Source organism: Thalassophryne amazonica, chromosome 4 (assembly GCF_902500255.1).
Source record: "Thalassophryne amazonica chromosome 4, fThaAma1.1, whole genome shotgun sequence".
In the NCBI taxonomy this organism is placed as follows: domain Eukaryota; kingdom Metazoa; phylum Chordata; class Actinopteri; order Batrachoidiformes; family Batrachoididae; genus Thalassophryne; species Thalassophryne amazonica.
The window spans coordinates 90,219,791-90,231,186 of NC_047106.1; the positions used below are offsets into that span (position 1 = coordinate 90,219,791).

At 41.6% G+C, this 11,396-nt stretch overlaps 1 pseudogene; it reads right to left on the minus strand.

The window, feature by feature from the left end:
- Nucleotides 1-2,138: 2,138 nt before the first annotated feature.
- LOC117508956 lies at nt 2,139-10,244 on the minus strand (annotated as a pseudogene).
- Between the last annotated feature and the right edge of the window lie 1,152 nt (nt 10,245-11,396).

The following is an 11,396-nucleotide window of genomic DNA, read 5'->3' on the forward strand; positions in this document are numbered from 1 at the left end:
GTGACCTCATGTAAAGTCTTGTGTTTTTTTTTTATTGTGTTCCCTCGCAATAACCTAATATCATATTAAAGTTCATGCCTATCAGTGCGCACAGTGAGTGGAATCAGGTGGGGGGAGACTGAACGCATATGCACGCGCGCACACACACACACACACAGCAGACAACAACAGGATTCACGACAGATGAGGGAATAAGTTGCTACACCTTGCGCAGCTGTATGACTCCATATGAAATATAGTTTATTTATACAACAGTGTAAGTAGCAACACTTGTTATGAATGTTTATGTTTTCTTTTTTGTCCTCTCATGAATCACATTGCTGTGTGCGCGCGCGCGCATATGCGCTCAGTCTCCACCCACCTGATTTCACTCAATGTGCGCGCTGATAGGCATGAAATAATTTTTTTTTTTAAAAGAAACGCGACCCCTACGTGTGGTTTTTGAAGGTACAATGTGAACAGTCAGATCGCATCAGAGCATCGGGCTGTACAGTGTGAGAACATGAATCCTGTGCCTGAACTTTTAAACCATGTGGTTTTGTCGCACAGTTTGAGCTGGAGCTGAGTACAGCGATTGAAAATATTGTACAGTGTCTGCCCAGCCAAGTCAGTGTCTTTTTTTTAATCTAGCTTTTACAGCTCCACCTGGCTTTTTTATGTCCATCTTTTCCTTCATGGGCCACTCCTCCTGTACTTGCTAGTAGCGAAAGTCCCATCTGAGCGCACAGGGCCTCATTGGACTGAACTAACTGTAATGAATGCATAGGGGTGTTAAACATGTAATGGGATGTACCTACCTCAGGCTTTGGAAAAGATAACATTGCAAAAGAAGCAGTCTTAAGTTATTTTCTTGTGAATTTTCGTGATTGTATGACATTTATAACACTTAATGTCTTCTCTTTAAGATACAGCAGCCCAAGTGTCTTGCTGTGTAGCCTAACAGTGGTGGTCATATACAACCCCTGGCAATAATTATGGAATCACCGGCCTCGGAGGATGTTCATTCAGTTGTTTAATTTTGTAGAAAAAAAGCAGATCACAGACATGACACAAAACTAAAGTCATTTCAAATGGCAACTTTCTGGCTTTAAGAAACACTATAAGAAATCAAGAAAAAAAATTGTTGCAGTCAGTAACGGTTACTTTTTTAGACCAAGCAGAGGGAAAAAAATATGGACTCACTCAATTCTGAGGAATAAATTATGGAATCACCTTGTAAATTTTCATCCCCAAAACTAACACCTACATCAAATCAGATGTGCTCGTTAGTCTGCATCTAAAAAGGAGTGATCACACCTTGGAGAGCTGTTGCACCAAGTGGACTGACATGAATCATGACTCCAACACGAGAGATGTCAATTGAAACAAAGGAGAGGATTATCAAACTCTTAAAAGAGGGTAAATCATCACGCAATGTTGCAAAAGATGTTGGTTGTTCACAGTCAGCTGTGTCTAAACTCTGGACCAAATACAAACAACATGGGAAGGTTGTTAAAGGCAAACATACTGGTAGACCAAGGAAGACATCAAAGAGTCAAGATAGAAAACTTAAAGCAATATGTCTGAAAAATTGAAAATGCACAACAACAACAACAAAATAAAAGGAACGAATGGGAGGAAACTGGAGTCAACTGGAGAGACTGCAAGCTGTTATAAAAGCCAGAGGTGGTGCAACAAAATACTAGTGATGTGTTGGAGCGTTCTTTTGTTTTTCATGATTCCATAATTTTTTCCTCAGAATTGAGTGATTCCATATTTTTTTCCCTCTGCTTGGTCTAAAAAAGCAACCGTTACTGACTGCCACAATTTTTTTTTCTTGATTTCTTATAGTGTTTCTTAAAGCCAGAAAGTTGCCATTTGAAATGACTTTAGTTTTGTGTCATGTCTGTGATCCGCTTTTTTTCTACAAAATTAAACAACTTAATGAACATCCTCCGAGGCCGGTGATTCCATAATTTTTGCCAGGGGTTGTATGTATGTATATATTAACACCCCCTCACAACGGCCCCAGGTTGGACCAGCCCACCGGGAAAACTCCCGATTACCCAGCACGCGGTAGGAGAAAGCCCACACAAACAAGAGGAGAACATGCAAACTCCAAACAGAAAGGACCAGGTTGGAAGCTGCGAGCAAGAGTCCTAACTATTAAGCCAGTGTATTGCCCTTGGTTCATACTCACCAGACTGATTACTAATCTCTCCTTCAGCACATCTGATACAGTCAAAGCAGCAGATAGGTTCTCCTTTCCTAATGGCCACCCGAGTACCTGGGGGGCAGCGCTCACTGCACACTGAAACAGGAACCTGAACAACAGAACAAAAGTTATTCGGAAATAAAAAGAAAATGTATTATTAAGGATAACATCTCATACCACATCCCATTCATGAAAAAAGAGATCTTTCCAGCATATATACAGTACTGTGCTAAAGGTTCAGGCTTCCCAGAGTTATAATATAAGTACTCTTTGATGGCCATCCCCCCACCCCCTTTTTATGTGCAGGTCAACACAAAATTAGTTCTAACAAAAGTGAACATGTGAGCTATTTTTTATTCAGTAATAATAATTTCTTTGTAAGTGTACTGGTCAGTGGAATACAACACAAACACAGCTGTAGATGATCATGCAATGTTAAAATGATTGTAAAACACAAGTACTTGTACTTTGACATCTTTTTCTTAAAATAGTTTTAAGGTCCTGCGACTTATACTCTGGTGTGACTTATACATCAAGAAGTCACACGTAAATAGAACCCAGTTCTGATATAGATTATCAGTAATGTTGACATTCATCACACATTTCATTTATTTATCAATATTTTTCAGGTTTTCAAAAATTTTAATGCTTTCCTGATGCATTACATCTGTTTAAAACATTTGTACAGTACTTTATCTCTCTCCCTCCCTGTATATATACTCAACAAAAATATAAACGCAACACTTTTGGTTTTGCTCCCATTTTGTATGAGATGAACTCAAAGATCTAAAACTTTTTCCACATATACAATATCACCATTTCTCTCAAATATTGTTCACAAACCAGTCTAAATCTGTGATAGTGAGCACTTCTCCTTTGCTGAGATAATCCATCCCACCTCACAGGTGTGCCATACCAAGATGCTGATTAGACACCATGATTAGTGCACAGGTGTGCCTTAGACTGCCCACAATAAAAGGCCACTCTGAAAGGTGCAGTTTTGTTTTATTGGGGGGGGGATACCAGTCAGTATCTGGTGTGACCACCATTTGCCTCATGCAGTGCAACACATCTCCTTCGCATCATCCGTGAAGAGAACACCTCACCAACGTGCCAAACGGCAGCGAATGTGAGCATTTGCCCACTCAAATCGGTTACGGCGACGAACTGGAGTCAGGTCGAGACCCCGATGAGGACGGCGAGCATGCAGATGAGCTTCCCTGAGACGGTTTCTGACAGTTTGTGCAGAAATTCTTTGGTTATGCAAACCGATTGTTCCAGCAACTGTCCGAGTGGCTGGTCTCAGACGATCTTGGAGGTGAACATGCTGGATGTGGAGGTCCTGGGCTGGTGTGGTTACACGTGGTCTGCGGTTGTGAGGCTGGTTGGATGTAGTGCCAAATTCTCTGAAACGCCTTTGGAGATGGCTTATGGTAGAGAAATGAACATTCAATACACGAGCAACAGCTCTGGTTGACATTCCTGCTGTCAGCATGCCAATTGTACGCTCCCTCAAATCTTGCGACATCTGTGGCATTGTGCTGTGTGATAAAACTGCATCTTTCAGAGTGGCCTTTTATTGTGGACAGTCTAAGGCACACGTGCACTAATCATGGTGTCTAATCAGCATCTTGATATGGCACACCTGTGAGGTGGGATGGATTATCTCAGCAAAGGAGAAGTGCTCACTATCACAGATTTAGACTGGTTTGTGAACAATATTTGAGAGAAATGGTGATATTGTATATGTGGAAAAAGTTTTAGATCTTTGAGTTCATCTCATACAAAATGGGAGCAAAACCAAAAGTGTTGCGTTTATATTTTTGTTGAGTGTATATATATATATATATATGTGTGTGTGTGTGTGTGTGTGTGTGTGTGTGTTTTCCTTTCTGAGTACCTGATTAGATCCCGAGCTCCACTGAATGGCCAACTGGTTAAGGAAGAAATCAAACCCATCCACGCGACCAACCATCCATCAGCAGTTTTCTGCCACTTGACAAGGTCGTATTTTGCTGGAATATCAGCCCCATCAAAATTAAACATCTCACCCTGTGGAGTTGTGAAGTTCACTTTGTTCAGGTGCTCCAACAGCTGAAGAATCACCAAGCTCAAAAAGTTAGTATGTTAGCATTTGAAATTAGTTGTTAGTATTGCTTGTGTTTAATATTTTATATATTGGCAAACAATGTGACTGATAAGTTTTCATGAACATTCCCCATAAAGTTACGAGTGTGGACATGTAAAATTGTCACAGTTCAAAGACCCTCTGTAGTGTGTGACATAAAATACAGTAATGTGCCAAGGACAGGCAAGACTCAAAACACAAACTCACAACTATCTATGACTAAATGTTCAGGGAGAAAGAGAGGTCAAGACTCTGTTCATGGAAAAGCTCCAGTTTTTTTTTTTTTTTTTTACTAAGGCACGGTAAGAGGGCTCATCAATACTCAGGATCTAAGACAGTCCAACAATGTGCAGAGGTTTCCTTTCAAAGGGTACAATAAGAGATAAACAAAATTCACAGGCAAACTCCTAAAATGGGCAACACTGGCTTAGTGGTTAGCACTGTTGTCTCACAGCAAGAAGGTCCTGGGATAGCTATCTGGGTGAAATTTGCATATTCGTCAGTGTTTGCCCAGGTTCTCTCCAGGTTCTCCGGCTCCCTCCCTGTTCCAAAAATGTGTTGGTTTGATGAAAAGGAAACTTTAAATTGAGCGTATGTGTGAATGCTTTTGTGTGTCTATGAGGTTTTTGTCTCGTATATGTGGTCCTGCAATAGACTGACATCCTGTCCAGGTTGTCTCTCACCTCTCACCCTGTGACTGCTGAGATAAGCTTCAGCCATGTACTGTGACCCTTAATTGGAGTAAGTGAGTATAGAAAATGAATGAAAACTCGAGATCTATCAATGCCAAATGCATATGGTACTAAGGAAGGTGAGATCAATGTGAACTCAGATGCTAAGAACATGCTTCAGAGCCCCATCACACTTAGTACGAGTGAGCGTGAATGAGCTCAAATCAGCCAAAATGGGAAAATCAGACAGAATTTGAGTCGCATTCATATGGGACAGACATTCCTACAGCCGTGTACAAATGCCGTACGAATACCCAGTTTCGAAGCCGCCTCAAATGATTCACACATATTTGGAGTGCACCAGCTCCTGAATCCAGTTTAGCTACCCAGAATGCAGGTCAAATGCGAACGCCCTCCCTCACTTTCTCTCTTGTACCCACCAGAGAATCAGCTGTTTGGCACACGTGCAGGAAAGCAATCAGTATGAGCACATATATGCAGCTGAGTGCACATGTGTACCAATCTCACGCACGCATGGCGGTTCGGTCAGCTGTCCTGACCCCCCCACACACACACACACACACACAAAGGGTGGTGTGTGGATGAACCAGCCACACGCACGTGCAGTGCTTCGATCAGATGTTATCACAGCCAAACTAAAAGGTGCATGAGATTGCCGGAGGCCTGTAAAAAACACTGGATGCCTCCAATTTGGCATCGATGCACTCTTGGTGCCAAATACATCGCTGTATTATGTTACAGATCCATATGTAATGATTATTGACAAATATTTGTCAAAAGGGGGAATAAATAAAAGTATAAAGGTGATTGAGTGTTTGACCACCAGTCCCCCTCCTGCGCCTTTCGGTCTAGCATTGCTGCCACAGACTTTGCACATTAAAATATTTCCTTTGCGTGCCCTGAAAAGGATGCATGGGGGGGGGGGGGGGGTGACAGGATCATCAGGGGCACAATTGGGACATGCAGGCAGGATTTGTCATGCCTGATCTATTTCAGGGTTCCCTTGAACATGATCAGACAGCGATACGACATCAAACATGATCAGACAGTGATACAACATCACATCGGCCGCCTTTTGACATTTCCCCAGTACGACTGCAGCGTGACAGTGGTGTACATGTCACTACATTCAAGCTGGCCGCACAATTGTGCCCGACTGTGTAGCATGCACTCACAAATGCTATACAAGGTTTTTGGATGTAGCTTGACTTTGCCCAACTGTAGTTTGAATATCCATTTGTGTGGCATTCGTGCTCAATCGTGCTCTAGTGTGATGGGGAGAATGGTCAAAACATTGGCCAGGAGTCAGAGAAATGATGCAGCTGTCACAAAACATGTCTCTCCACCCATCACTAAATGACATACCTACACTGACCAAGCCTAAAAGTGAGAATGTATAGGATAGAAACCTACTATATATACACAGAGTATACTTTTGTTTACTTCCAATGGTTTGATGTGTTTTGGAGAGGAGCATGGGGAGCTGATGTTTTTTTAGGGCTGTCTCCATCAGAGGAGGACAGAAGGTTGTGAAGAGCGTGGGCTGCAGCATAAACAGCGAGGTAGACATTATTCGCCACCCTCAGCTGGGAAACATCAGTTAATCCATTATGCACCACTTCTAAGGACTCAGTCCCATTACAGCACAAAAGTGAAGCTTTTTGAAGGGAGTGGTCACCACCAGATAAATCTGGACACTTCGTTGGATGGTTAGATGCTCAAGATTTTCTTAATGAAGCTGAATGTGAAAAAAGAGGTGACTGTGTAGCTCCAGGTTGACATCCAAACTCATTTTCCCCGAATTCTCTTAAAAACACATCATCAGGGTATTGTGTTGGATTTAAGCTTCTGATATACTTTACAAATCCAGATATGTTTGAGCTTCGAATGGCCACACCAAGAACACCAGCTGCCACATCAGATAGAACACGATTTTGCAGCAGATCACTGCTGGTGCTCCAAGCTTCACTGGCAAGAAACAGTCGGTCCGTTACCTGGCTACAACAGTTGCACACAAGAAGTGACAGCCATAGTAATATCAATTTTTAAATTGTATTGCATTGTAATGAATGTCTGAAATGCACAGTTTCATTTCCTCACATTCTTTCAAAATAGTTCTTGGAAGAGGTGCTGTACATCAGTATACCAGCCAAAGATCAGAATCACCTTTGTAGTCGAGGCCTGAATCGTCAGCACTGTTCTTCTGACATCACTCATAATTTCAGCCCTGTTCAGAGTCTCCACAAATTCCAAACACACACCTGATCCTTCAGTTTCCTCCTGAAACACCTGATGTATATAAGTGAAAGTACGTGAATGAGATGAAAAGAAAGCTTTGAAATGTTACAAGGCAACAATGGCGCAAATAACCTTCACCATAGTTGCTTTAAGTTACAAATAATTCAAAGTGACACATTGTGCAGTATTTTAGTTATAGAATTTTCAGATGTATGTTTCATCAAATTTCATTCAGTTGTTCACGCTGTAATTTTACCTCGGGTTGGGAGATGGCAAAGATATTATATTTTCCCCCCAGTGTTATTTATCTTGATGTGAAATTTTTATCATGGTTCTGGTTTGAAGACTATCCTGATAATGACTGAAATCTAAAGAGACCAAAATTTTCATTCATTGACATGTTGTCTTTTACTGTGTTTTATTTTGGGATGCACTTTGTATACAAGTTTAAAACATGCAACACAAACAATTATTGATATTACTGAAGCAATGCCTAAAGGGCTGTTTTTGTGAAAGGTCTGCATGGAAGGTGTGATGGTTTCTCCTTTTGTCTTGCTTAACAGTAATTTCAGTGAGGAAAACTTCTCAATTTCAGTGAGGAAAACTCAATTTCTTATTTATTTATATAAAAGGGACAGTACATATTAATGAACACAATTGTAAATATGTCAGATTTTAGCCATAGGCTAATTTCCATCTGTAGTCCCTGACAGGCTTATGTAGTAAAGCCCCCGTCACACACAGAAAGAAAGTGCCGGAAGCATGTGCGATTTGGCAAATATTGCCATAATCCGATGCAGTCAGGAGGAAAAGAGGTGTGGTCTGCAGTGTCGGAGCGTAGACAAACTGCCTTGTCCACACCTATCAGATCGCATCCAGAGCATATGTAGACAACACAGACTGCTGTCAGATGGCTATAAAAGGCGCTGCAGACTGCCCAATCTCCAAACATCTGGATGGCAGACCAGAGCGCTGTTTTCCCTCACGTGCACATGTGCCCCGCGCGCATACGTGAGGCTGTAATTATCACTCAGCTGTGTGTGTGTGTGTGTGTGTGTGTGTGTGTGTGTGTGTGTGTGTGTGTGTGTGTGTGTGTGTGTGTGTGTATGCATAACGCTGCAAGGGCCACTAAGTGCGTGTGGGGTGCACATGTGTGCCACTGGACAGCTATGCTCCAAAGTTTGCTGGCATTGGTCCCTGCAGTCCCTCAGACTGTGCGCCTTTGCAGGGAACTTTCTTTTTTCTTGTTTGCCCACTTCGGGAGAACAACGCAACTCTGGACAACGCGATGGTTGGATTAAAATCGGGGTAACTGTGGCCATCTTCCATGTCTGTGGTACAGTGGAGTGCTCAACAGACAAATTTATTAAATGCATAATTGGATGTGCTAGGGCACAATGAAGCTTCCTGTCTTTATTTTGTCATCCTGATATACAGTAAGTATCAGGGTAACTGCATTGGTTTGATAACCTATTCCATCAATAATTTCCTCAGCTTGGGTGATGCAAGTTCACTTTCATTGTTACTTTTCATAGCCCTCGTGCATGTTGATGTCTAATCCAAAAAAACTGCAATATTTTCATGTTTTTTATATATTTATTTGGGAGGTATTGCTGTTACATTTTTCTCAAAGAAGCTGTCAGGCCTAAATGATGGTCATAGGATGAGACTCTGTCAGTACACATACAACTGTGGAACTTTGGAGATGTTAAATAGTAAACACGTGAAAATATGAAAGGCGCATAAAAAGTGGTTTTGCATTTACCCCTTTAATCATTATTTCATTTGATCCAAGAACAAGGTTGTAACATCCGTGAATGTTAAAACTTGAATTAAAAGCACTGTGAATCAATCTCTTTTTTTTTCTCTCCAGGTTTCCAACTCTAAAAGGTGCTGGCTGTGTTTCCTGAATTATTTTTAAGACCTAACAGGTGTTTTAGCGCAAAAGATTGTCAAACGTCCTCTACTTAACACACACACAATATTTCAGTCTCACAGGACATGTTGTGGCATGTCCAGCTGTTACACAATTTCTCGGATACTCACTCGACTGAAAAGCCATCGAAAGCTGTCTGAATCTTCTGAATGGTTTCCAACACGGAGGTGTTTTTTTGTTGTGCGCCATGAGCGGCTCCGTGCCGATGCGCGAAATCCTCCGCATGTCTTTTATTACAAAATCTCCTGTAACAGTGGAATGTGCCGCAAAAGTGCTATGTCCTGCTCTCTTGTCATTTCTGTGGTAGTCACACGATGTCCCGGATGGATTCCGATGTCTGGAATCAGTTTGACACCTATGGTATAGAGAGTGGCCCCAGTGTCCTGGAGATGATCTTTGCTGCTGTGGCTGAGGTTGCACCAGTGATCAAAGAAATGGGTTTATTGCGTGTTCACAGTGTCAGTGATGGAGAATGAAAAAAAAAAAATTGTTTTATTCAAATAAACTGTTGCATTATGATTCCATTTCAGAAACATTTTTCTTATTCTATAATTACATAATTTGATGGCATTTACCTCTCTTTTCTTTGAGTTGCTCTTCAAGCAACTCAGAATATTCTGGGATTTGTGTTGAATTACAGCTGCTGCTCTTTCCTGTGACCAATGACAGTGCTCCCTGCAGAACCCAAGGGTGTAAGCCACAACCATCAAGAACGCTGTAGCCCAGGTTCAGACTAGGCAGCAGTTTTGTACTTCGATTGATTTCCTCCACTGCAAATATCATGGCATACATGTACTGTAAAGTAGTCTGCTGTAAGCTGAGAGCACAATGCAAGAAGAGAGAAACAGTAAATGTTACCAGCTGTACTTATATGTAAGTGATCCAAGTAATCCTTTTGATAAGTTGTGGTATAAACTGTAAACAGCAAGGTCAAACGATATTAGCTGAGAAGCACTTTTACCGAGTGCAACTTTTGAAGTGTGGCAGTTCAGTGAAGTCATTGTCTATCAGTGGAGGCTGGTAGTGAAGATTAAATAGACCACCGAACATCTCCATCCTGAGTCAGACCCTGGCTGCTTGGTGTACCCCATCGAGAACAAATTGTTGTCTCAACCACCCGAAGTCCCACTCTGAACCCCTGCTGTCTCCCCAGCAGCCCCATCAGAAGCAGGGATGGTGCTGAGGAGGTCCACAGAGTAACGAGCCATGAGAACCAAGACATGGATGCTGTTGCTGTGGACAGTCATTACCGCAGCAAACATAAAATGTTTCTGCAATGAAAAGGTCAGATATTATCTCACAGCAGAAGAAAGTTAACATTTCATAAAACTGACAAGAAAAAAAAGGCGAAAATATAAAAACGATCTGCATTACATAGAACTTGCATAGACAACAGAGCAGAGAAGTTAACTCAAGAATCACACCCACCTTGTCCTCTGCCCAGATTGACTGTTGATGTTATTTATATTACTGTTATTTATATCTGAAGATAACCACTGCCCCTCCATGCACACATGCATGTGCCCGCGTGCACGCACGCACACACACACACACACACACACACACACACACACACACACACACACACACACACACACACACACACACACACACACACACACACACACACATCAATTAACTTGGATAACAGATAATCAAATAACTGAAAAGTTATCTTTGATAAAGATAAACCAATGAACCACCCAAAAATGTATCGGAAGTTACAGATAACCGATAAATTCCAGTATTGTCTCTGGTACATTTGCAACTGCTAAGAAGCTGAATTTAAGTTTTAAAACCACGCTCGCATTTGGAAGCATAAAAAGTGACAAAAGACCCAAACAATGAGTCAGCACTGCTATGTCTGAACATGCTGCCCCCTTCTAGAAGCTACACGGCTACAGCACTGCAGCACCCTGAGAGCAGCCACAAAGCCAGCTCTCTACCAATCACAATGCTCCGGTCAGGCGGAGGTCTTGAAAAATAAAGGCATCCTGACTTATGGTTTTGTATGAATACTGATAGAATAACTCCATTAATGTCAAGTCTGTCATTTGTACAAAGTTAAAATATAACATATATCTTTTAATGTTGAATAATGCACTAATTCGCAGATCGCAAAGGATTCTGGGTAAAAGTGCCTCTACTAAACACTGGTTGGTTCAGTCATTCATTATGTAAACCAACACGTTAATGTGACGTGTCGTG